Below are 27,692 nucleotides of genomic sequence, written 5' to 3'. Positions count from 1 at the left end.
CCTCAATAACCAGGAGCCGAGAACAGAATTTGAATCTACCCCGTGAGTGAAAGGGATTCAAGCATTTGGGCTAGTACCTGCTGCCTTTCAGGATACGTGTTGTTAGGAAGCTGGAGTAGGAAGCAGAGCCATAGTCAAACTCAAGCTCTGCATTGTGGGGTCTGAGGCACAAAACACTTGTCCCAGGACAGGGATTGTTAAAAGAGAAATTTGTGCATACGATTTCTTAAATTCCCGATGTCCACATCTTCAGTGTATCTTCTTTTCCATGCAGTGTGATGAGAAAGTCTAAGGACTTGTTTCTGATGTGGGCTCGTTGTCAAGCATTGTCCATGTCAACGCCATGCAGTGGGTCCCTGGGGGCCACACATGATCTCACACTAATGCTCTTGGGATGTCTAGACATCGCTCAAATGCTGTCTTTGTCTCATTCACGTCTGCTACAACCAGCAGCTCTCGTCACTTCCCTTCTTAAGATTCTCTTTAACTTCATCCCAGATTTTATTCAAGTGTTTGAAATTAAGTGTCCCAAACTCTTTGATTAAAAGAGAGATGCAGAAAATGTGTCCCTCCCCGCCCCACACGCCTTGGAATTATTCCAGTAAAGATGGATCATCTCATAAAGTGTAAAATGAAAATGAAATTAACTTTATAGCCAGGGTGATCATTCACTGAATGACCTAGACAACTCTCTCACTCCGTCTGGTCTCCAGTTTCCTTGTCTCACAAGTGTGAGATCTCCCGGGATCTTTAAGCTTTGATATGTTGAAGGTGTTTTGAGCGTGAGAAATTGGCTATAAATCTCTTTTCTGAGCAAGTCTGTCCCTGTGCAGAAATACATCAAGTTGTAGAAGTAAGTAGTTTTGGAGACAGGTCAGAATGTAGAGTTAAATTCTCCTGAAACAGAAGCCTGATGAAACTGCCTCCTCCAGGAAGTTCAAGGGTGTTTCAGGCTTGCTTCCCTTCCCCCTGCTCAAGCCCTTGGTTCCTGGCGACACCTCCTTAGCTGCCTGTGTTTCTGCTGCGGACTGCGTAATTATTCAAAGGATTGTCAGCGTGCATCCTGAAGAACAACTTGGACTTTGGAGTTCGGCCATACTTGGCCAGATCCCAGTTTGGCCTCTGCAGGCTCATAGCCAAGCTACATAATCTCCCTGAGCTTGAGTTTGATCACCTGTGCACTGGGAAACACAATGCCCACAGCGCAGTGTTCTTGCAATGGGGAGAGGTGCAGTGCCCCTGTGAAGGGCCGAGTACAGTCACCATCAGGAAGAGCAGTGCTGTTGTCACTGTTTTTCCCTGTGTCCCTAGAGCATGATTTCTCCATAGCAACACCACTGGCCTGTTGGGTCAGGTCATTATCTGTGGCAGAAGACTGACACTTTGCAGTATGTGGAGTAGTAATGTCCCTGGTCAGTATCCCTTGGTTTCCAGTAACATCATCCCTCTCCCTCATTCTTGGTCATTTGAAAAGTGTCCAAAATTGCTGAATGAATCCTGGGGGACAAAACTGCTTCTGATTGAGAACCTCTGCTATAAAGGCTGGTGTTATGAATGTTGGTATTAAGATGAAAATCTTGCATCAAGGTAGTTTCGGAACACAGAACCCTAAAAGATGTCTGACGGTAACATGTACAATTCTCAAAGAAGAACGATAGCATTTCCATTGCTTGGAAACATCAGGCCCTCTCTTAAGCACTGAGGCTTGTAAATCAATTCTGAGTTTAAAAGAAATGGTTGCCTGTTTCTTTTCTTCTTCTTCTTTGACATCCAATGCTGTGCTCATTTTGCAAAGGCAGTATTTTTATGACAGCTTGTAATTCCATAGAATCTAGGACTATGCATAACTGAAATGTTACCTGAATCAGCTTCTTTCTGATGCTTGAATGTGCAATGGACCGGGCAGAGTGGGAGTCGATGCGCAGCTTCTCCTTGACGGCTGAAAGTGACAGGGAGCACACTTCTCATTTGCAGCATCCTGCTTTGGCATGCAAGTTGTGTTCCCTGTAGTTCCCTCCTCTCTCTGGTTCCCACCCTACCCTCCTGAGACAACGCTGAGCAGCCCCTCTCCACACGGCGTGGGCCCCATGGCACAATGGCTCAGTGGCTAAATCCTTGCAATGCATGTGCCAGGGTCCCACATGGGTGCTGTTTCATGTTCCAGCTGCTCTACTTCTGATCCAGCTCTCTACTTGTGGCCTGAGAAAGCAGTGGAGGACAACCCAAGGTCCTAAGACCCTGCACCCACATGGGTGACCTGGAGGAGGCTCTTGGGTCCTGGCTTTGGATTCGCTCAGTTCTAGCCATTGCGGCCTCGTGGGAAGTAAATCACAGATAGAGAATTTTTCTGTCTCTCCTTCTCTGTAAATCTGTTTTTCCAACAAAATAGATAAAGCTTAAGAAAAGAAAAAAGAAAGCTTATGTGCTTATGGTTTGTAGTCAGCATAGGAGCTGGCACAGGTAAGGGGAAAAACAGTCATAAATTACATTCACATTTCCAGAATCCATGTGTGTTTCTTAGCAACAGTAGTGGGAGGCCTGTCAGCTGGATCATGTTTCATAGGGTCCAGTATAATCTCCTCATTATTGATCTAGTAAATTGGGCTTAAGGTGTCCAGAATTGTGAAAAGAGTGGAAAATTTTTGTTCAGGCACCAAGACTAGAGCCATATGTGGGGAATGTCTTCAGTTTTCCAGTCTTCAGAACAATGGCTGCGATTGAAGGAATTGGGCAATTTAATTTTTTTGGTGCCTATCTGTGCATAGCCCCTCCAAATTGTAATGTGATCATTTCTAACCCCTCTGCCTTTTTTTTTATTAAGATGTGTTTATTTACTTGGCAGTTAGAGTGGGTGAGTGAGTGAATCAGTCAGAGAGCGATGTACTCCTTACATCCGCTACTTCATTCTCCAGATGGCTGTAATAGCCAGGATTGAAACCAAGAGCCCAGAAATTCATCCAGGTCTCCTATATGGGTAACACCACTCAGATCATTTCCTGGTGTTTTCTCGAGGTGGCTAACAGGGGAGATGGATCAGAAGCAGAGAAGCTGGAACTTAAATCAGTGCCCCCAGGTGAGATGCTGGCATCGCAGACAGTGGCTTAATGTACTGTGCCACAATGTCAGCCACACTCTTCTACTCATTCTTGACAGAATGGAAACATCTGATTTCTTGTTAGACTCTTCCATGGTTTTCACAGATTGTGCCATTTGCGGGTGGTCATTGATACTGTGTATTTGCTAGTTTCCTGTTGCTACAGTGAAATACCTGAAACCAGGTACCTCATAAAGGGAAGAGATTTGTTTAGCTCACAGTGTTGGAGGCAATAAGCCCAAACAGCCTGGCCTAACTCTAGAAGGCCTGACTCATACCTCCCATTGTGATGGATGATGTGTTCAAAAAGAGAGCAGAGGAAAGAGGATTTCTCACCTCTAATTCTGCCAACTGCAACCCCCCTCTTAGCTGTCCTGTCTCTCCTGTGCACCCCACCCAGATAAGGGGCGTGGAGCCTGGGGGCCCAATCCAGGAGCCATCACTGCCTCCCAGGGTCCTCAGTAGCAGAGGGTAGGAGGCAGAGCTGGGCTCTCAGATGCAGGCTGTCTCTGGAGTGAAACACAGGGAGTCCTAACCACCACTCTTGATCTCACTGGAAAGCATCACTTTGTGCCCAGTTGTTCTTGGCTTAGCTCAGGGCTTCATCCAGTCTTTCCCCCTTCTTGTTCTCTGTAGCTCATCACTTATTTCATTTCTTACGTGTTTTGTGAGTCCTTCTCTAGCTCCAGGACACTGGTCCAGACAGTACTTGTCTGCTACATGCACTGATGCTAACTCCCTAACACTATGTCCTTGTAACCAAAACCCTGCCATTCATGACAAGTGCTTCCAATTTTACACTTAAGGATGTCACCCTCCAGTTTAAAATCCTGTACACATTTTCCCCTGGGCTGTACCTCTCTAACGTGGCCCCAACCCTAACTCTAACCTCTTTTCATCTCTCTGGCTCTATCTTCCACAACGGTGTCCATCCAGCCCTGGCTGCGACAGTAGCTACCTGCAGCGTCGTGGGTGCCATAAGCACCCTCTTTGTCCTGAGCTTTGGATGTGCGATCCCCTCTTCCAGCTCCCCTGTACTTCCCTGAAGGACCTCCTCCCTATGCCAAAGCCCATCAGAAGCTGTTTTTTTTGTGTTCTGCTCTAACCTCAGCTCCCTGGGGGCCCAAGAGAGGGTGAAGGGGTTACAGAAAGTCCATGGGAAAAAACAATTAAAAGATGAATTCATTTTGGTGCAAAAAAGTTTCTTGAAGTCCACGCATAGCTTATTCATAGTATACAGTTTCTGTGAACTAGTAGAATTTTTTTTTGAACCAAAATAAACGTGGATTTCAATTTCATTTTTCTGTGGCCTCTTGTGGTACCCTCATCTGCTGTTCACTTTGTGTTTCTGTGTGCTAGTCCACTGCCTGGCTCAAAGGGCTTTCCTACGCGAAAAGGAAAAAGACTGGAGTACAGGCCACAGACACACACACAGGTTCTCTGGGCATGAATGCTTGGGTGAGTTCACCCTACCTCAGTCTTTCCAGATGAAAACTGGGTCTTTGTCTCTTTGGCTGGGAGGGACTGTAATCATGGTATGGACTAACAGAAGGAGATTGTTTCCTTGGGCTTCATTGGCCTAGAAATATGGACCAGTCCTGCCACGAGCATCTGTGCTTACGGTGCATTGCTCTGCTGTTCCATTGTTTTGCATCAAGATTATCTGACAGAGTATTTGCTGAGCATTGCACAGGTCATTTATTCCCTGCTGCTGCAAGCAGAATATTCTAGATACCTAAGACATGTAGCATGCGTGCGAAAGGCTCTGAGAGGTGTCATAGTGTCTACTCTCTCGAGATAGTGGAAGTTCAGAGAAAGACTTTGGAAGTTCATCAAGAGCTTGGAATTTGGGCACTTAGCCTAGCGAGATTTAGCTGAAGATTTATTCATTCATTTAAAAAAGTTTATCAAATGCTCGTGCCCAGATAGAATAGAGATATAGAATTAAAAATGAAAGCACCATTCATCTCAAAAGACTTTTTTTTCATTTTTAAAATTATTTTATAACATAACTCCATAGGCTCTGGATTTCTCTTCCTGCTTCCCCAACTCCCCTCCTTACCAACCAATTTCCCCCCTTATTACAATAGTATAGTTCTCCATAGACAGTCCCCAGAATGGCAGAAGACAATTCTTTGCTCCCTTAACCTTGAATTTTAGCAGTCTTTTGAGGCTTTTGATTTCTTTTTTTAAGGTTTTTTCTTTTTAATTTCAATCGGGAAGTTAGATCTACAGAGAGGAGGGACAGAAAAAACAAAACAAAACAAAAACATTAGCTGGTTCACTCCCCAAGTGGCTGCAGCAGCCAGAGCTGAGCCGATCTGAAGCCAGAAGCTTCTTCTGGGTTTCCCACATGGGTCCCAAGGCTTTGGGCCATGATCGACTGCTTTCCCAGGCCACAAGCAGAGAGCTGGAAAGGAAGTGGGGCCGCCAGCATATGAATAAGCACCCATATGGGATCCTGACATGTGAGAGACAAGTATTTAGCCACTGAACCATTACACCTGACCCAAAACTTTTCATTGCTTTTGCACACATGTTCAGTCATAAGATTTTAAAAGGTCATCATAAAAAAAAATATTTAGTACCATCAAGAGAGTTCATTTTGACTCCAGACAATACATTCTAATGCCCAGCCAGTTTCTTTTAAAACAAGGATGGAATTTCTAAAAACAAAGACACCAAGTGAAGTTCCATGTATCTGAATCAATTGGAAGGACATCTCAGGCTTGTAAGAAAAGACCGTGTGAGGGTTGTGTTGGGATGTGAGCTGGGTGGCTGTCATTGAGATGGAGCAGGTGCATGTGGATGCCATTAGGTGGGAGCAGACTGGGAAACAAGGCCTTTTCTTGACAGCAGACACCTTTTCTTTGGCCTCTTTTTTGATCTTGAGCAAGGGACCAGCTAGAGCTGGACCTGAGTTACTGGACGATGCCATTGGTAGAAAACTGTGATTGCCTGGTATCAGGATGATGATAACTGGGCAGGGTCAGTGGGTTGCTTTGATGCTGTGTGCAGACCAAGCTCGTTGGGCTCTGCCTATTCCAGTGTCCTGTTGTAAGCAGCTGCTGGGACCCACGTCCCCTTGCAGGCAGACACCCTCTGTGGTATGGGATCTCTCCTTGGGAAAGGAGGGGAGCAAGGGATGACTTCCTCTAAGTCACTTCCAGCAGAAGTAGCAGTCCAGCTGGGGCCAGCCGTGGGCAGTCTTGATGCACAGCATCTACCATCTTCGAGTCTCTTTGAGGATCTGTGGACTTTGGGTTTGTCCTAGAGACCACACAGCACTACTGAAAGTTCCAGAATGCCCATAAAATACAATGATGGCAAAATGAAGGTGTGAGATCAGTGTTCCAGTTAGAGCAAGAGTGGAATGGAAGGGATTGTGGGTGGTGGTGAGGAGTCAAGGGCAGATGGAGGACTAGCTGAACAGGTGACCAGTTTAGGTTGCATTTGGCAGGAATGTGGAAGACAGTCTTCTAACATAGAAAGCACCTGGCCCCTCCTACATCCCCAAACCATCAGAGCTGGGTCAGAGCAAGCCTTGGTTTTTCTCAGATTCTCTTGCAGAATCTGTTGCTCAGATGGAAATTTCTGACCAGGATATTAGTGGTAAACACACATTGTTCCCCCAGGAGCAAGTTTACAAAACATTCAAGATTGTAGACACTTTAATATCAATGTAATGACCCTTCTCTTCCCAAGTAATGACAGGATAAGCAATTTGAACAGTAGCTTCACTCAACCGCTTTTTTCTCTCTGCCACTAGATGGCGTCCACGTGCATATAAGCCTCTTCCACAAAAAGAGCTGGAATCTGTTTTCTGGGCTTTTTTGACAAGATGCACACCCAAGTAATTCTAACTTTCACCATCCTTGAAGCCGATAATCCTAGTTATTTTTCCTGTTAGCATTTGAATGATAGCATTTATTCACATTCCCTGGAAAATCAGTGTAACGTAAGAATTTGTGAATATTTCTGAATCTTCCAGACCATAAACCACAGGACTAAAAAGATGGATTTGAAATAATTCTGTTAAATCCAGCTGGCCCTCCAACACTGAAGGGGAAATCCCTGAGTCTATGGAACAGTATCATGAATAATATAAATAAGTAAGTAAGTAAATTAAATAAATAGAAAGGAAATTATCTGTATTAAATGGATAGGGACTTTTTTCTTGCTGTTACACCTTAAAGAATAAAAACGTAGCGACTATTTACATAGCATTGACATTGTGTTAGGCATTACAAATAAGCTGGAGACGGTGCACAGTGCCTGGGAAGGTGTGCCTCGCTTACAGGCAATACCACACCATTTTATGTAAGAGTTCTAAGCATCTGCTGTTGGTAATATCCTCTGGGGAGAGGGTCCTCAAGCCCCACCACACCCCCAATACTGAGGGACGATTGTTATGCTTTAGTTTGTTTTTTAAAAAGTAGTGCATGTGGGCCCAGCGTGGTAGCCTCATGGCTAAAGTCTTTGCCTTGCACATGCCGGGATCCCATTCTGGCAGCCCTGCTTCCCATCCAGCTCCCTGCTTGTGGCCTGGGAAAGCAGTTGAGTATGGCCCAAAGCCATTGGACCCTGTACCCACGTGGGAGTCCCGGAAGAGATTCCTGGCTTTGGATCGGTGCAGCTCAGGCCATTGTGGCCACTTGGGGAGTGAATCAATGGATGGAACATCTTCCTCTCTGTCTCTGCTCCTTTCTTTATATCTGACTTTCCAATAAAAATTTTAAAAATAAATCTTTAAAAAAGTAGTGCATGTACAGGTTGGTCTTTACATGCTTAAGGAAACCATTTGAAGAAAAAAAGAAAAAGAAAGATCTAGATGGTAGTCACACTGTGACAGACAGACTTCTGGGGTCTTTAAAAAGGAACTGACTTAGCCTTCTTAACTTAAAATCACTTTTTGATATGCATCATTGTAACTGCTTCACAGAGGAGCAAACCCCAGGGTGAAAGACATGAGCAGCTTACACAGAGTTTCAGCCAGGAAGGGGCAGAGCTGGATTCAGAACCCAGATTCCTCCAACGCCTCATCCAGGTCTCTGCTGGACACCTGCTGCCCCCTGCTGGCCATTATGGGGACTTGGCAGAAGTCAGGTTGTATATGAAGGATTTTGAGGTCTGGGGTTCTCTTTTTTTCTGGTTAATTTTCTTATCTACTACATAGAAATAGCAAGAACCCGAATTGCTGTGAAGGGATGTTGTGGACACCAAGGCATCACACGAATGTTTGCTATTATTGTTACGAATGATGTGGCTTGGGTTGTGTGAAAATATGAGGGTTCTCATATGTACCCAAAAATCTTGTGATCATTCATCCGTTCATTCATATGAAAGCAGTCACTGCTTTTGATCCCAGGCTGTTGGCAGGTGCATGGTTCCCCACACTGAGATGCTTGGACTGCTCCATGGTTGAGGATTGCCGTATGGGTCGCTGTGCTTCAGACAGAAGTTTCTCCCTTGGTCCTGGGATGCAGGACTGGCCCACGTGGGGGACAGCCTCAGGGCTGCTCTCCCTGCAGAATGTGCGGCTGGCTAGGGTCATTCACCTGAGCTAAGGACAGAGAAGATCCTCTTCTGAAAACACTAGTTTGGAACATACTGTAACAATCTCTATATTGCTGCAGAGATTAAAGTGGCCCCTTAGATTGTCTCTTTTTTTTTTTTTAAAGATTTATTTTTATTATTTTTTCATTGGAAAGGCGGATATACAGAGAGAGGAGAGACAGAGAGGAAGATCTTCCGTCCGATGATTCACTCCCCAAGTGAGTGCAACGGGCCGATACTATGCCAATCCGAAGCCAGGAGCCTCTTCCGGGTCTCCCACGTGGGTGCAGGGTCCCAAAGCTTTGGGCCGTCCTCGACTGCTTTCCCAGGCCACAGGCAGGGAGCTGGAAGGGAAGCGGGGCTGCCGGGATTAGAACGGGCGCCCATATGGGATCCCGGGCGTGCAAGGCGAGGACCTTTAACCACTTGCGCCACCGCGCCGGGCCCTAGATTGTCTCTTGAACAAAGGGCTTCCCATGAAAGCATGGCCCTCCCTGGGAAATGCAAGTGAATGGTTGCTCTGTGCACCTGACACAGGCCACCTCTGTGCTGTGAAAGAGCTGCTCTACTTGAGCTTAAGGAATACTTTGCCACGTGGGCTTTGAACCTATCACGTGAATCAGTCACACTCCGGCAACCTCCTGAATAAGGAAAATTCCACTCTTCCAGAGCAGCTAGGGCTCAAGACCCCAGACATCCTTCTTGTCAAGCAGAATCATGGCTAAGTCTGTGGGGAAATGATCTCCACAGGATAGTTGAAAACCCCTGCACTAAGTGTGGTGGGCACACCTTCCTTTCCTTCTGTGGAGCCTCAATGGGGCAGTGACCGCTGAAGTCCATCTCTGGACCTGTGCAGCCTCCAGGCCACATGAGGGCACTCATGAGCCAGGGCTGGGGTGTAGGTGCTGCTGCCTGAGAAACCTGAACCACCAGACTAGGGCCCCCATGGGTCTTTTTGCTGGCATTTAAAAGACACATAATGTCTATGTGTAGCTTTAAGGTAACGCCCGCTTCTATGCCTGTGCCAAGGGGAAGCCAACAGTGCTAGGCCATAGCCCACCTGCAACCCTCGCAGGAGGGGCAGTGTTGCATGTTGACCTGGAGGGAAGGCTTCAGCTTTGTTCAGACTCTTTATTGGCCATTCAATGTGCCATGCCAAGCTTGGGCTGAGGGCTGAGTTTCCTCCTATCAGGGACTTGTGGACTCAAGACAGTTTCATTGCATTTAAAATTAAGGGCTCCGGGCCCGGCGCGGTGGCGCAAGTGGTTAAAGGTCCTCGCCTTGAGCGCTCGGGATCCCATATGGGCGCCGGTTCTAATCCCGGCAGCCCCGCTTCCCTTCCAGCTCCCTGCTTGTGGCCCGGCAAAGCAGTCGAGGACAGCCCAAAGCTTTGGGACCCTGCACCCGCGTGGGAGACCTGGAAGAAGCTCCTGGCTTCGGATCGGCATAGTTTCGGCCCATTGCGCTCACTTGGGGAGTGAATCATTGGACGGAAGATCTTCCTCTCTGTCTCTCCTCTCTGTATATCCGCCTTTCCAATGAAAAAATAATAAAAATAAATCTTAAAAAAAAAAAAAAAAATTAAGGGCTCCAGGTTCAGATCCATGCCCTGGCCAGTGCTTTCCTACAGATCGTAGCGGGGAGCAGCACGGACTGGTGTCAGTTTTATTTGCTCTCTCTCCCTGAGAAGAGGATCCCTGTGGTGCCTTGGACAACTGGACAGTCACCAGGAAGTGGCTGAGAAGCGGCAGGGAGGGGAATGAAGGAAAACCGGGCAGGCTCCTCGCTGACTCTGGACTGCCTCTGCCTTTGATTTGTTACAGATCCACAGCTTAGCATGGATTATTGTTTCAGCCCAGCCTGTGGGGCCACACTCATGCCCGAAACGTCAGCATCGTAATTGTACAAAATCCAGTAGACAGACTCTTGCCTCTTACCACAGTCTGTGACAAGCATGACTCTTTTGCACTTGCCTGTCGAATTCCTCATTACTCTTTCTGCTTTCACTCCATGTCTTGTCCATAATTCAGAGCTATTGTCCTGCCGGCTCAGGGTGTGTTCTTCCTAGGACATAACTGAGCCCGTGAAACAAACAAGTGAGAAGGCATTTCCTGTTGCCCTCGGGATCCACCTCCTTCGTGTGAGCCATCCCATCCTGGACCCAACCCTCCCTGTCGCTCCCTTCCCATCATGTGTGAACTCAGATAGTCCAGCCCACAGATGTCCTCACTTACTCTCTTGAGCCCACTTTGTACATTTCAGCTTCAAAGCCTCTGTGTCCTTGTGGTCATAGTGCCCTGACATGTCTCTCTGCCTTGACCACTCTTCTGCTTCAGGGTCCTGCTGGTGTGTCATTCTTAGCCCCTGGGATACTTCTCTGCCTCATCCCTGAGCAGAGTTAGAGTCTCCTCTGTGGGCATGTTGGAGCTCTCCTGAGCATCATATTGAAACCATCTATATCCCTTTGTCCCCCATCAGATTTTCAGAAATGGAGAACAGGCATCTGGTGCTGTACCAGGCTCAGCACCTGCTTGGTAATACCTACAATTAACGAGTACACACAATTAATGAAAGGCCAGAACATTTCAGATTTCTATTTTGAGCCTGGAGAGACCCAGCCTTCCCAAAGATGTTAACCATTACAGCTTCTGCTTTGGGCATCTGGACCAGGGGGTCACCCCTGTTTTCCTTCCAGACCCCTCTGTTCTGCCTCCCAGGACCCTGATCTCTGAGCCCCCAATATACCTTGACCCATAGCCCTGACTGCCGCCCTCAGCTCCTGGAGCAAGGGGCAGGGCTGCCTAGCTGCACCTCTGAGAACATGATGGAGAACAATAGCAGGAAGCCTCCGAGTGGGAAACAATCAGGCCAGCACAGCCCCTGCCGAGGGGCTTCCTGATTGGCTTGATCTCCTCTGAGCAGGAACTCTTAGAATAGCTTTGGAATGATCCCAGTGGGATGACAAATTCCTCCACCAAGGAGGAGGAGCTGTCACCTGGCAATGTCAAGCATGGAAAATAATGCTTGGACAAAACAAAACCTATGACGGAATTCCTTTCAGAAACTTCAGGTTGCATTGACCAAGCCTGATAGCCCTTACTGTAGCACACACAGTATGCCGACCTCCTTTTGAACATCTGCTTCCCATCTAGTTAAGCTGTCACCTGTACCTTCCAGATGGGTAAGGTTTTCCTAAGGCTCAAAGGCCAGAGGTGCTGTTGGCCCTTTGACAGCCTTTGAGCAGCTCCTGGAGGCCTCTGCTGAATGTAGTGTTCTGTTCTGGGTAGAGAATGGAATTCCACCTTTCAGAACTGTATCCTGGCAGTAGACACCAGTGACACGGAGCCTGCATGCATGTGCTCTTCGGAGGCACTGGAGTGGCCACAGCAAGGCGGGAGAAGCTGGGGTCTTGCCTTTGCAGAGCAGACATTTCTTGACTATGCTGTGTCCCACGGGAAGACCAAGAAGCCAAGGTCAGAGATGGGAGTAGGAAGGGCTCCCGGGTCAGCTTTCACTTCAACCAGAGCAGCTCTGTTTGCAAAAGAAGATTCTATACCACAGAGAGGAGGTACTAAAAGCCCTTGGAGGAGGTGCGGTGTCCTTTGTCCCTCGGAGGGAGGCAGGACAGAGTGGCAGTTTAACTTTGCAGGTTCCATCAGTAGCCATGCCTAGGTGTAAATCCCAGCTCTGTCATTTATTGATGGCAGGTTGCAGATCACTCAGTCTTGCTTGAGTTCAAGGCCAGGTGTGGCCAGGTGGTAGTTACTTTGCAGAGTACAGAAAATGGTGTAAAGCTTGCAAGCTGTGGAGCTTATTGTCTGATGCATGGTACGTGATAGGCAAAGTCGGCTACTTTCACTGTTATTGTGGGAAACTAAATCATCTGTTTCACTGAAGGAATGATTCACATGGATGGTAGCTCCGGTGTCTTGAAAGTATAGCCGGTCATCCCAGAGTCATCTCCAGTAGGGTCAGCAGGCAGAACCATGCTGATCACCTCCAGTGCAGGCCTGGATCAAAGCCGTGCTGGAGCCTTTGAGAGGTGCACTTACGTGCACACAGAGGCTCCTGGGTAAATCCAGCTCAGCAGGTGCTCACAAGAGGCTGGATCTCCGGCAGGAACAATGAGGACACAGGGCTGGGAGAGGGGAATCCACCACATCAGTATCAATCCACCAATCTCACTATCAAGTGTGAAAGTCCAGGTGGCTCCTCTGCCTGCGGTGCCAACTCAGAGAGAACCTCGGGGTGAAGCAGGTAGCGCTGAGGCCGCCAGCTGGCTGGTCCCTGCACATCAGCCAACAGGGGTGCCTAGATGAGTCCCTGAGGGAATTAGCATAGTACATTATACACACAAAGGTAGAGAGAAAGAAAGGGAGAGAGACTTTTCATTTCCAGTTCGCTCCCAAAGCCTTCTGCTCCATCGAGGTCTCCTAAAGTGTGGCAGGGAACCAAGTGCTTGAGCCATGGAAGCTGCCTTCCAGATAGTTAGCAGGAAGCTGGATGGGAAACGAAGTAACTGACATGGGATACAGGTATCCTTGTCGCTGACTTAACCACTGCGCGTGCAACGCCCACCCTAACAAGTTTGTAGTCAGTGGCTTCTGCTAAGTCCAAGGTTTCTGTAATTTTTCAATGTTGTTTGAAGAATTGTTTTCTACTGAGGAAATGGAGCAAACTAGTCTGCCTTGAAGCTTCTTCCAGTTGGGAAATAATTGATTCATGCACCAAAACATTCGTTTATTCAACCTGCATTTATTGATACCTTTTCCTTCTGCAAGGAAGTCATCGCTCCTGAGGTAAGCAAGAGGCTAGGATTGTGCTAGGTTTGTTTTACTGGAGCCTGTGAGAGGTGTCCAGCAGGGAGGGTCATTGTGGCATAACTGGGTACAGAGTGGATTTGAGGAGCAGTATGCTCAGTAAAGGCAGAGAGATCGCTTAGGAGGTTGTTGCGGGGCTGGTGTTATGGTGAGGTTAAGCAGCGGCTTAGGATGCCAGTATCCTGTATTAGAGTACTGGTTTGAATCCTGGGTGCTCTACTTGTGATCAAGTTCCCTGTTAGTCCATCTGGGAAAGCAGTGGATGATGGTAAAGCACTTGATCCCCTACCACCCATGGGGGAGGCCTTGATGGAGTTCAAGCTCCTGCTTCCATGTGAACCAACCCAGCCTTTATAGTCATTGGGCTGAACCAGCAAATGGAAGATCTCTCTCTCCCCTTCTTTCTGTCACTCTGCCTTTCAAATACATAGGTAGATAGAGGGCCTGGCACAATGGTCTAGTGGCTAAGTCCTTGCCTTGCATGCCCCAGAATCCCATATGGGTGCTGTTTGGGTCCCAGCTGCTCTAGTTTCCATTCAGCTCCCTGCTTGTGGCCTGGGAAAGCGGTAAAGGATGATCCGAAGCCTAGGGACTCTGCACTCATGTGGGAGACCTGGAGGAAGCTCCTGGTTCCTAGCTTCAGATTGGCTCAGCTCTGGCCATTGCAGCCACTTGGGGAGTGAACCAGCAGATGCAAGAGCTTTCTCTCTGTATCTCCTTCTTTCTGTAAATCTGCCTTTTAATTAAAATGAGTAAATCTTTTAAAAAGATAGGTAGATGTGAAGTTAATAGAATAATCTTTAAAATAAAAAATAAAGACTTTTGCAAATATTTAGAAAATGTAGAAGGAGCCCATACGAGGATCAAAAAGGAAGAAATAAGAGATTTGTGGGACAAATTGGCAGAACTCAGTGGCCAATATGACGTGTGAATGTGGTAGTCAGCAGAGAAGTGACAACTCGGTAGTCAAGGTGATGTCTAGGTTTGCATGTTAGGTCGAAGGGACTGATGGTGGTACTGGAAACTAAACTGAGGAACACCAGTGAAAGGAAGAGGCTAGTGGGGGAAGACAGAAAGGGTCTTGGATGAGTCAGGTATGAGGTATTTGTGGACCATCCATATGAAGTCATTCAGAATGCTGTTGAATCCAGAAGCTGGAGCTCAGAAGGGATGATGAAGGTATGGGTTGCACAGATGTCTACACGCAGGCAGGAATGAAAGCCTGAGGCTGGGTGTGGTTATTTAAGCAAGAAGAATTAGCTAAATCAGCATTCAGTAGAGGAACAGGAGAAGAGGAGCCTTTATGGGGGGTGTAACAGCACAGCCTGCAAAGCAGAAGGAGGGCGATGTTTCTAAAAATGAGGCCTTTAAATAGATTGACTTGTCATTAGACTTGTTAGTGGGGATCCTGATCTTCACTGAGATCAGAAAGGGCAGAGTGGTGGGGGCAGAGGGCATGGGGAAGTAAAGCTGAGGAATGATTGGATGTAAGGGTGTTGAGGCAAAAGGAGGTGACTGCCCTTGGAGAAATATGCAAGAGATTAGACAGTAGTTAGAACAGGATGCAGGGTCCAGACAAAGTTCACCTATTTTTAGAGTGGAGAGAAATTGAAATTTCTTATTTATGGACTAATGGGAAGGAGGCATCACAGGACTCGGTGGAGTGCAGTCCGAAAGGACTTGCCCAGGTGAAGTGTTGACCTTCAGGGAGAGTCTGGGACCTACACAAGGTGAGGAGCTACAGGAGAGCTTGTGCAAGAACAGGTGCACAGTTACACAGGTCGAACATCTGGAAACTGCACAGGTCAAATGCAGAGGTTGAAGTTCTGACCTTCAGCAGGGGATCCAGGGATTCACCCAAGGTCAGGGGCACAACTGGAAGAGTTGGACTTCAGCAGGAACACCTGGGAACTGCTCAGGTCAGGGGTATAGGTGGAGGTATGAGCCATTTTTTCCTCCTAGAGAAAAAGACATGTCTTGAGAAGAAAGTGTTTGAGCTATTCAGGAAGGTACAAATGTTTGGTGCTTTGAAAAGAGATATTAAAGTTTCCTTCCATCAAAACTCTTTATTTCTGATGAAAAAGACTCAACTAAGAACTGCACCCAAGAAAGCAGCGGGAAATGATTTTCCGTTGCGGAAATCAGCTTGTCCAGAGTCTGCTGGTGTAAGCCACGTGATTCCAGCAGCGTAAATGCACAAGAAAAGCAGAGAAAGGCTGATCTTCACGGACTAAAAGGACCTCAGAGAGAAAGTTTCATTTACATGTAGTTGGAATTAAATGTGATTATGCCATCAGTGGTGAAAAGTGCTACCATGTGCCAGCTGAATACTTAGATCTAGATGTAAATCAGTCTAATGTTGATGCTCTGGTTTTTTTCTTCTCTTTGAACATCTGCAGAAGTATATTTGTGAGGTAGAGGGCTATGAAAGTAACAAAACCAAGGGAAGATTTTTAAACTTACACTTAATATCACAATGTCAAAGTTACTTTGACTAGATAATCTTTTACAAGTGTAATCTAGCACTGCTTAGCTTTTAATTTATTCGAAATATATTCATTTCGTATCTTATGTATAGGAAGAATATGATATGCAGTAATGATATATGTTAGTTCTGTCTCTGGTTAAGCCTTCACTTAGGGAGCTACCACTAGGGTTGATGAGCAGAAATATTCCTCCCACTTTCATGCAAGGCAGGGTACACCAAAGGGTACAAATGCTGTAAGCATTCATCTCCCAGGAATACTTGAGGAAACCATTACCCAGGAGATGGTTGGATTTGGTCTTTCCTTTTGAAGTCTCTTTTCAGTAAGTGGAGAGGAGGGTGGGTGGCCATTCCTGGATTTTCCATGGAGCAGGGTGCAGTCAGCTTCAGGAAGACAGCGGAAGGTGGAAGGCAAGGACCGGGTAGGTGCACAATGTGCAGGGTGTGAACTACTAAGGGTGTTGGCTCCCATCTGAGAAGGACGTGATGAAAAGGCACGGCATGGTGCACATTGTGACCGGGAAAGGATGTGAGCTGCCCATTAGGAATTCTTCAAAGGCCCTTCTCTTCTTGCCACATTTCAGATGTAAAGAGAAACACGAAACAAGCTTGAGTTTTGATTGACACCTTATGGCTAAGGGAGGTCCTGTTCCATGGTAAGGAGAAGTGGAAATCCTCTGTTTATTTAAGAGTCATTAGCATTTTATTTTCTTCAGTGAAATACCACACAATGCGCTGTGGTTCCAGACAGACTTATCTAAATAAAAGGAAATCGCTGCCTTTAAAACTGAGTCACAAATGAGAAATATTTGGGGAGTGCCATAGAAACAAATGCACTGTCTTCCTGGAATATGGAAAATGAGTTTTGTTGCATCTGTTTGTGTGGAAAATGAGGAGTATTCTTACCAGTGCTCTACCTAGAATAAGGAAGCAGAGATAAGGAGAGAGAGCTCAATTGATTTGAGAGGAGAAGGAAAGAGGAGGCAGCTAAATAAGTACTTACAGACTGGAAGGGGGCATCAGAGAGTCAAATCTCAGTGAAATCTGGAAAACCAGGCACCATATGGAAGAGGGCAATGTCTTCAGGGTGATGCTGAGTGGGTGACTCACTCCCAGTAACAGGGTACTTCAGGAACATTGTGGAGGAGCTGCTGTTGTGGCACAATGAGTTAAACAGCAACCTGCAGTGCCAGCTTCCTATATGAGCATCAATCTGAATTCCGGCTGTTGTGCTTCTAACATAGCACCCCGGAAGGGTGTTTGGGAAAGCAGTAGAACAAGACTCCAGTACCTGGGCCTTGCCACCCAAATAATAGACTGGGATGGCATTCCAGCCTTATAGCTTTGGCCAGGCCCAGTCCTGGCTATTGCAACCATTTGGGGAGCAAAACAGTGGGTGGAAGATCTTTCATCTTCTCCCTCTCTCTGTCACTCAGCTTTTCTTTTTCCTTTTTTAAAGTTTACCTTTTTAAAAAAAAAAAAAGATTTATTTTCATTGGAAAGTCAGATTTACAGAGAGAAGGAGAGATAGAGAAACAGCATCCATCTGCTGGTTCACTCCCCCAAGTGGCTATAACAACCAGTACTGAAGCAATCTGAAGCCAGGAGCTTCCTCCAGGTCTCCCGTATGAGAACAGGGTCCCAAGGACTTGTGCAATCTTCCCTTGCTTTCCAGGCCACAAGCAGGGAACAGGATGGGAAGCAGAGGAGCCAGGACATGAGTCAGCCCCCACGTGGAATGCCGGTGCTTGGAGGAGGAGGATTAATTAGCCAGTTGAGCTATTATGCCGGCCCCACTCTGCTTTTCAAATACATAAAAACAATCTTTATAAATATGTGTAAAAATTTGGGTTAAAAAATAGGTTCATTTTGGCACAGATTTTTTTAAATCCATGATTTATATAAAATATATATTATATACATATCAAATATATATATAACACAATTCCTACAAACTTTTTTAAAAGGATCAGTTTATTTATTTATTTATATTGGAAAAGCAGATATAAAAAGAGAAGGATTTTCTGTCTGCTGGTCCACTCCTCAAGTGGCTGCAGCAGCCAGAGCTGAGCCAATCCAAAACCAGGAACCAGAACCTTCTTCTGGGTCTCTCATGCAGGTGCAGAGTCCCAAGGCTTCTGACCATCCTCCATTGCTTCCCAGTCCACAAGCAAAAAGCTAGATGGGAAGTGGAGCAGTTAGGACACAAATCGGCACCCATATGGGATCCCAGTGCATGCCAGGGAAGGAGTTAGCCACTAGGCTATTGCACTGGGCCCTCCTACAAACTTTTTAAAGATCTCCGAAAGTTTCCATTCTTGGGCCATTCCTTTTGCGATTCAGATTTCTGGGCAAGATTCCAGTTGCCCCAGGTTGGTTCTATACCTGCTCCTTGGCCAAAGAAGTGACCTCTGTCTGATCAGTCTCTTTACCAAATGCAGGCAAAGCCCAGAGGGATTGTTCTCCAGTAGAGGAGAGCTGTATGTGATTCCCAAAAGGAAAGAAAGTGTGGGTTGGAGATGTTGGGCAGGTAAGATCCAAATTGCCCACACACCACCTTGGCCTCATCACTACACTCGCTTTGGACTACGTGCAGAAATAACATTCTATATAAGCACTGTGCACTAATCGGTGATGCTACTGGAGCTCCGTAATTAATAGTGTGTTCTCATCATGTGACTGAAGCTTCAGGGCCGTTAGTGAGCCTCACTGGAAAAGTGTAACATGTACAGATAGAAGCAGGTGTGTGGTGCAGGGGTTAAGCCATCCTTTCACAGTGAGTGCCTCTCCTGTCAGTGCCTGGGATGGAAGCCTAGCACCTCTGCTTATGATCCAGGTTTCTATGAGTGTGTCTAGCAGGCTGCAGCTGATGCCCTGGGTCTGTGATTCCCTACCATGCATGTTGTGACCGTGATGAACTTCCAGACTTGGACCTGGTTCAGCCCTAAGTGTTAAGGGCAGTTGTAAATGAATCAGAGGATGGATAATTGATCTCTCAATCTCTCTTTTCCCACCTCCTTTCTGCCTGCCCTCTATCACTTCCTTCTTCCTCTCTGTCACCTTTTCAAATATTTATATATAATTCTAAGTTCAGCTTCTTGCCTGTGACACTGATAGCCATATAAACACCAGTTGAAGTCCTAGCTGCTTCATTTTCAGTCCAGCTTCCTGCTAACTCACCTAGTAAAACAGTGAGAGATAACTCAAGAAGCTGGGCCCGTATACCATGAGGGACACCCCAAATAGGTCTGTGGGCTACTTGCTTTAGCCTGAACCAGCTTGGATCCTTGCACCCATTTGGGGAGTGAATCAGCAATTAGAACATATCTCTTGCATGCATTTTCTCTTTCTCCCCACCTCCCTTCCTTTTAATTAATAACTTTTTGTAAAAAATATAGACTTAAAAATGTATAGCTGTCTCCTTGTTATTCCAGATGCAATTCAATAGACAGGGCTCTGGGAGTGAAGTTAATGCTACTTTGTGATCACATCCAAAATACTAACATCGACACTATAATTGGATGCAACGGGAGTTTAAGGGACAGGGCAAGGCACCGTTCCTGCTGAGTCTCATTTATGCAGATCAGTAGCAGTGAATTCCAAACCTTGTGCTTGTTCATGTTTTTCTGTGTGGCTGAGTCCTTGATAAAGCCTTGGGCTGTGACTAGCTGGTGGTCCCAAAGACTCAGCATATTTGTAAGCCCATTCATTCAAAACGCAGCATTGTGACCTAAGTAGCTTTCCTTAATTAGGATGACATGTGCATGCGGGTCAACAGAGACCTACAGTCACAGTAGTTTAAACAAGTTGCCTATTTCTCCCACCAGTCAGAATCCACAGGTGCACGGTGAAGAGCTTGTTAGTGGAAGAGTCAGTCAAATTCCTCACGGACCCTGGCTGCTTCCAGCCTGTCCCTCTCCTGTCTGTAAAGATTGTTCCTTGTCCTCAGAGGGCAAGGTGGAAGTAAGAGCCCCACCTACATGCATATGCACTTGAGGTTCTAGAAGCTGCCTTTATCTGTCCACTCTTTCGATCAGAATGTGCTACACATGGCCAATGGAGTATTTTGGGAATTTTGATTCTGTGGTCATATGCCTAACTCAATCCGAGGATTTTTACTTGAAAGGCAGATGTGTAGTGAAATGGAAAAAGATCTTCCGTCCACGGTTTCACGCCCCAAATGGCTGCAAGGACACGATCAAGCTGAGCTGATCGGAAGCCAGGAGCCTGGAGCTCTTTCTTAGTCTCTAACATAAGTCCAGCGAGCCATCCTTCGCTGCTCTCTCAGGCCATAAGCAGGGAGCTGGATTGAATGTGGAGCAGCCAGGGCTCGAACTAACACCCGCCCATATGGGATGCCGTTTATTCTGGAAAGTGCTAGCTGGAAGGTCCTAAGTGCCTGGGTGGCAGTGTGTTTGAACTAGGGTAGCGTGTTACCTTGTCGGGTATTTCTCAGTAGTGAGGTAGGGTTTCAAGCCTCAGTCTATGCTCAGGAACTGACTGTTCTTGCTTAGAGCTTATCCAGGAATGTCCTTAGGGTCCCTGGGGTTTTGTGAACATTTCTTTGGGATTCGTCTTGCCTTAGCTTAGCTTCATGAACCCAGTGATGCTGAGTTCAGCCTATGAGGGCAGCCAGAAAAGTCTCCATTGCCCCTTGGTCTTTCTATTTCTTTCCTTTTTTACTTTTCCTATCACTTCTTTCCCCACTACTGGGCCCCCCATTCATAACTGTGTTCCACCTTGGCTTGTAGGTTCCATTTTCCCTGAATTGTTGCATTTCCAAATCATAGCATTAACTAAACTTGACCTTTGCCCTGCCAAGTTGTAGAACTCAAATAGTGAAAGCTATGGGGAAAGAAAACTCAAGTAAAGGCTGTTATAAAGGTTTCCAGTGGTCAGTGTGATCCAGAGGGAATAAAGGATCTTTATTATCTTGGGAGGGAATCAAGGATCTCAAGTCAAGTAAGACAACTGTTGGCAGAGCAGAGCTCAGGGACTTTGTGTTTCTAAAGAGCCATGGGGTTCAAAAGCTCCCACCCCCCATCTGTCTATATTTATGTGAACATGAAAAACAAATCATGCTGCGTGGTGTCCTCTAGAGGGTTGAGAAAGGAGAGAAATGGTCTTGAGTGGTTGTTGGAAGTCAAGTTCATATGAGTCTGTTCTCTTTTGGGAGTCCATCCAGTTACTCAGGCCAAGGGAGTGGTTGCTGGCAGTGTAAGTAAGAGGGCAGTGATATTACAGAGGATCATGGGATGCAGGATCTAGGGAACCAGTGTCTCAGTGGCCTTGCCATTCAGCCTGTGCTGTCTTTCTCCAGGCCCTAGAGGAAGGTAGGTTTTCAGAGCAAGTACTTTGCCACCAGGCAAAGCTCCACTGAAAGAAAGCATAAAAAAGCCATTGGAAAAGGAGACAGGGATGGTGAGGACCTATCTGGGGCACTGAGCTAAACATGACTAGAAGGCAGAGAGGAGACTGTGACCCACAAGGCCACAGAAAGCCATGCACCCTTGGGTGAAAGTAGGGATATGGCCTTGGCCCATGCAGTGTCCCCTGCTTGGCAAGGTTTCTTTTCATTTCTACCTTCTAGGTGGAAATCCTTCTAGGCCCAGCTAACCTATCACCCACTCAGTCAATTTTTCCCACTAGCTTGTATTAGTTGTAGGTTGTATTTAGCTGAAATTATAGCATTGGCCTCAACTAATGGTAAGAAATCTAGAGTCCAGACATGGGACAGGCACTACGTCCTGCCAGATGGAACACAAGAACTTTCCATCTGCACATTGGGCTGTTCTTAGCATATCTGACCTCTGTGGACCCCCAAGATGGCTGTTCTGTCTTTAACATCACAAATCTCTGATAATGGTAGGCAGAAAAATGGAGTCCCAAAGATGTCCACATCCTACTCCCTGCACACTGTGAATATGTTAGCTTATGGCAAAAGGAAGTTAAGGTGTCCTAACAGTTGACAAGTTATCCTGGGTCACTTTGGTGGGCACAATGTAATCACCAAGATCCCTAGAAGTGGAACGGGGAAGCAAAACTAGAGTCGGGGGAGAGAGGTGACTGAGGAAGAATGGTCTAAGAGATGCAGCATGGCCGGCTTTGAAGCTGGAGGGCGGGGCCACAGCCAAGGAACATGGGTGGCCTCGGGCACTGGAATAGGCCAAGATAGGGATCTTCCTCACACAGCCCTGTACCACCTTGATTGGAGCAGGTGACCCCCATGTCAGACCTCTGATGTGCAGAAATGTTGTTGTAACCACAATGTTTGTGATTGTTGCCTTGGCAACAGTGGAAACAAATCCATATCTCTAGCATCAGGATACTGTACCAGGGAAGAAGAAAGAAAAGGCCAAAGGGCAAATGACTGTGCCACTGACTCAACCTTCTTTATAAAGAGCTTTTCCAGAAGTCCTCCCTAAAACCAACTTTAACTTACACCTCACTGGCTAGAGTTGGGAACATGGGAGAAGCTGTCTTAACTTCAGTGGAAACTGGCATATATAAGCCGGAGACCTTTTGTCTTTTCTGCCGAAGATGGCACGTCTACTGGGATTAGGTACATTTTATAAAACTATATGTCCACTCTTACAACCTCATCTTTGGTATACTAAACCTCTACAACTGCATTGTGTCACCTTTCCTGACAGTTTGTTGCAGTCTGCTTTTTGCTTAGCACAGAGCAAGCTGGTCAGGGGGTGTTACCTGCACCTGCCACAGTCTGAAGAGCCTCGGTTAACCTTGTGTATAAATTACACTACCTGCCTTGTTCCTTATTTTTAGCACGCATTATCTATTTCTCTCCTCAAAGAAAACTGCATCCAATTTCAGTCATGAACCTTCAGCGCACTGGCATTCTTACCTGGCTAGGGTCACTGTTGTTGAACCCTTAACACCGTTTCTTGGCAGGCTGCTTGGTCCTGCGAACAGTGGCCCAGACCACTCAGTACCTGCCAAAACCCAAGACCATGTGTGCATATGTAGAAAAATCTTTGCCTTGGATCTGACTTGTCAGATGGATGCAGCTGTCCATATCCTTCAGCCATCCCCTTTGGGGTGAAACTCACTTGTTATCACAAAGCTTTAGTTTCGTTGTTTTTCTCTTGCTCCATTCCTTCTCAGTTAGCAGCGTGGTATCATGACCCAAATCTCTAGTACCTGAACTATATATCTCAGGGCCTAGGAATCTACAGGACCAAGGGCAGACAGTGGAGATAGGCCAGCCAGGGTCCCAGGTCACAGAGAGTTCTTAACCGGTTGGGGCTGCTGCACCCAAAGAAAGGGGTTACTTGGAGACAGCTATTTTTAAATCCTTGGGTTTGTCTTTGCATCCCTAGTAGTGCCTGGTTCAGCCAAACCAACTCTGCAAAGATTAATTTTGAATTTCAAAAGAACATTCTCTCTGTCTCTCCTTTTCTGTAAATCTGCTTTCCAAATTATTTCAATAAATTAACCTTAAAAAAAAAAAGATGGGGAGTGGCATCATGGTTCAACATGTTAATCCTCCACCTATAAACCCCAACATCCCATATGGGCACCAGTTCATGTCCCGGCTGCTCCATTTCCAATCTAGCTCCCTGCTTATGGCCAGGGAAAGCATCAGGGAATGATCCAGGTCCTTGGACCCCTGTATCCACATGGGAGATGCAGAGGAAGCTCCTGGCTTTGGATCGACTCAGCTCCAGTTGTGTGGCCAATTAGGGAATGAACCAGCACAAGAAAGCTTTTTCTGTCTCATCTTCTTTCTGTAAATATGCTTTCCAAATAAAAATAATTTTTTTCTTAAAAGATTGGATTTTATTTAAGCAGATCTTGGAGTGCCTGGAGTGTTCCCCACCCCACCCATTACCCTTCATTTCACACACAGGCTTTTCCAGATGCCATAGCCTGTGAGTCCTGTTTTTTCATGCCAGGCCTCAGAGAGGCAGATGGCTTTATGTATTTATTTATTAAAAAGGTAAAGAGACAGAGAGCGAGTCAGAGACAGTGTCCCAGCTGCTAGTTCTTTCTCCAAATGTCCATAACAGCCAGGGTCGGGTCAGGCTGAAACCAGGAGCCAGGAGTTCCAACTGGGTCTCCTCTGTGGGGAGCCAGGACTCAAGCCCAGGAGTCAGCACCTGTTGCCTCCCAAGGTGAGCATTAGTGGGAAGCAGAGAGGAGAGCCACACTAAGACTTAAATCCTAATATGTGTGCAAGTGTCCCAAGTGCTGTCTTTTCTTTAAAAAAAAAAAAACTGTTTATTTGTTTTTATTTGAAAAGGCAGATGTACAGAGGAGAGACAGAGAAGGCTCTTGCATGTGCTGATTCATTCCTCAAATGGCCACAGTGGCTGGAGCTAAGCTGATCCAAAGCTAGGAGCCTGAGCTTCCCCTAGAGCTCCCAACATGGGTGCAGGAGCCCAAGGACTTGGCTCATCCTCCGTTGCCTTCTGCAGCAACAAGAAGAAGAGAGCTGGATTGGAAATGCAACAGCAGGGCTGGTGCTATGGCTCAACTAGGTAATCCTCTACTTCCAAGTACCAGCATCCCATATGGGCAACGGAGGAGGGCCCAAAGTCTTGGAATTCTGTACCCACGTGGGAGACCTGGAGGAAGCTTCTGCTCCTGGCTTCAGATTGGCTCAGCTCTGGCCGTTGCAGCCATCTGGGCAGTGAAAGGTCTTTCTCTCTATGTCTCTCCTTCTGTTTGTAAAATCTGCCTTTCCAAACAAAATAAATCTTAAAAGACAAAACAGGAAGTGGAGCAGCTGGAACATGAACGGTCACCTCTGCGGAATGCTGGTGCTTGCAGGTGGCTGGTTGGGTCACCGCACCAGTCCCGCAAGTGATGTCTCATCTGCTACTCAGTGTGCCTGACTTGAGAGGTAATTTCTGAAAGGCAGCTGATTGTTTGCATTAAGATTAGACAAGTCAGAAATGAATTTTTAAATTAAAAAGGCATTAGAAATTATGCAAGTGAAATCACATATAATCCTATTCCCGGGAGACAAATACCTCTGCTAGCCCCTCATTTTCTCTGCCTCAGTCCTCAGGAAGGGTTACTCTACTTCTCTCCAGATTTGCTGAGGATTAAAACTTACATTTTTTAAAATCTTTTGGCTTCAAGTATTGTTGGGATAAATATACCTAAGTACAGATTGTTTATATTATATGTAATTAGGGCATGCATCTTATACTTCATGAATTCATATTTCATTTCCATACATACAAAAGGGAGCTTCAAACAATTCATAAAATGTACATGAAAAAACTGTGGGTTTCAAAAAAAATTTTTTTAAAAGATTTATTTATTTTTACTGGAAAGACAAATTCACAGGAGAGACAGAGAGAAGGATCTTCCATCTGCTGGTCTACTCCCCAGGGGCCTACAACAGCCAGAGCTGAGCCAATCTGAAGCCAGGAGCCACAAGCTTCTTGTAGGTCTCTCATGCAGGTGCAGGGTCCCAAGGCTTTTGGCCATGCTCTATAGTTTTCCCAGGCCATTAACAGGGATCTGGAAGGGAAGTGGAGCAGCTGGGATACCAGCTGGCATCCATATGGGATCCTGGTGCATGCAAGGCAAGGACATTAGCCATTAGGCTACAGCACTGAGCCCAAAACTTTTTTGTGCCAAAATAAAGCTTACCTTTAATTTGGCTTTTCTTGGACTTTTAAAATTTTGTGTATTTGACTTGTATCAGTTACTTATTGTCACAAATAATGCTTCTAACAAATTTTTCTGTCAAACTCAGTTGGCTTAAGCCAAAAGTGACTTATTCTGTTCATGCTAGTGGGAGCAGGTTGGATGTCTGTTGATCTGGGCTGGACTCTTCTGAGTGGCTCACACTGAAGGTGCAGCTTTGGCTGTGGCTTTGGGCTCGCTCTGATGTCCAGGTTGGTGTGGCAGCAACTTCACAGAAAAACTCTTCTCTGGTTGCTGACATGGCTCCAAGCACTTTTCCAAGCCTCCACCTGTGTCTTGTCTGCTAACATTTCATTGGCTAAAGCAGATCATATGACCGGGTCCCAAACCAAAGATAGATAAGCAATATCTCACCCACCAAGACACCAAACTAAATCATCTGACCAGTCACCATCAGTGAGTCACATAATTGGTGAAGGGAAAGATTTTTTTTTCTATTGGAAAGTCAGATTTACAGAGAGAAATAGAGACAGAAAGACATTTTTAAAAATTATTAATTTTTATTGTATTTTTGACAATCTTTACATAGTTAGGGTAAAAAGGTTCAAGGGTTTGTAGGAAAGTGGGTAAGACTATTAAGATAGAAAGGCATTTCATTGGCTGGTTCACTCCCCAGGTGGCGACAATGACTGGAGCTGAGCTGTTCCAAAGCCACAAACTTCCTCCAGGTCTTCCACATAAGTACAGGATCCCAAGGCTTTGGACTATCCTCTACTGCTTTCCCAGACCACAAGCAGGGAGCTGCAGTGGAAGAGAAGCAGCTGGGACACAAACTGGGACCCATATGGGATCCCGATGGATGTAAGACGGGGATTTAGCCACTAGGCTATTGCACCGGGTCCGAGAGAATGTTTCTGAGAAAGATAGGTATAATCCATTGCACTTTGAGTTTTAAATATAATCTGAGAACTCACCCAGCTATTATCATAATATGGTAGGAGAGCAGGTAAGGGCCAGCGCTGTGGCAGTGGGCCCAGCTGGCATCCCATATGGATGCTGGTTTGTGTTCTGGCTGCTCTATGTCCCATCCACCTCCTTGGTATGGCACCTGGGAAGGCGGCAAAGATCCAAGTGATGAGGCTCCTGAGATCCATGTGGGAGAGGCAGATGAAGCTCCTGGTTCCTAGCTGCAGCCTGGCCCAGCTCTGACCATCGTGACCATTTGCGGAGTAAAGCAGCAGATGGAAAAACCCTCTTTCTCTCTCTTTTTCCTCTCCCTCTCCTTCTCTCTATAACTTTGCCTTTAAAATAAGTAAATAAATAAATCAGTTTTTGAAAAAGAAAATAGCGCATGTAAGAGGAAACATTCATATTCTGAGAAAGCCGGGGCAAGGAGAGTGACGAGGCTTGCTTTTTATCAGTGTCAATCTTTTTGGCATAAGTAAGGTGTCCCCTGTGAGAGATTGTAAGTCCTTCCAAGGTCAGTGTTCTGGAGTATCTCTCACCAGGTGACACCTCTTAGAGATGCCACCACCTCAACATCACCACACTGGGGACCACGCCTCCAACCCAAGGACCCTGGGATAATTCATTCAGCGTAGGCGTATTAAGGTATTATCACCTCCCCGTGATGAATTAACCATCTGGCCGGAGGAATTAATAATTAACATTATCACTGGCTGCAAGTGACTACTGTGCACTGAAGTATGTTTAGCAATGTTTCAGCCTTTTTCCACCACTAACACAGCCTCACTCTTCCTTGAGGATATGGACAAGGAAGCTCTCACTATACATTGCCAAGCATGCCGAGGGCAGAGCTCAGCTCATTTGGGAACCACTGCTCTATCCTGTAGACCCCCTGAAAAGACTTCAGTGAGCCCAAATCTGTGCTAAGACAGTGGCGGGTGATATCATTTCCTGGTACTCAGTCTATGGAAGTCTCGGAGCCTAGGGGATTCTGTGAGCTGAAACTTCAGGAATGGCTCGAGTTTGTAATGTGTTTCCTGGAGGTAGGAACAGGGGCCAGTGAGGAGTAGCTCTCTCAGACTAAACATCACATAAAATAGGCATGCTGCTGAGAATGAAGACATGGGGCCAGATACAAAAGTGAATG

At 46.2% G+C, this 27,692-nt stretch overlaps 1 protein-coding gene across 1 annotated transcript in view; it reads left to right on the top strand.

The window, feature by feature from the left end:
* Positions 1–27,692, top strand: part of LOC121172437 (paralemmin-2) — a 138,898-nt gene that overhangs the window by 90,551 nt on the left and 20,655 nt on the right. The window lies entirely within an intron of this gene.

This window comes from Ochotona curzoniae, unplaced genomic scaffold (genome assembly GCF_017591425.1).
Source record: "Ochotona curzoniae isolate NIBS_2020 unplaced genomic scaffold, NIBS_Ocur_1.0 scaffold_3208, whole genome shotgun sequence".
Taxonomy (NCBI): Eukaryota; Metazoa; Chordata; class Mammalia; order Lagomorpha; family Ochotonidae; genus Ochotona; species Ochotona curzoniae.
Note: the sequence above shows the minus strand (reverse complement) of the source record. Positions and strands in the feature narration are given on the sequence as shown.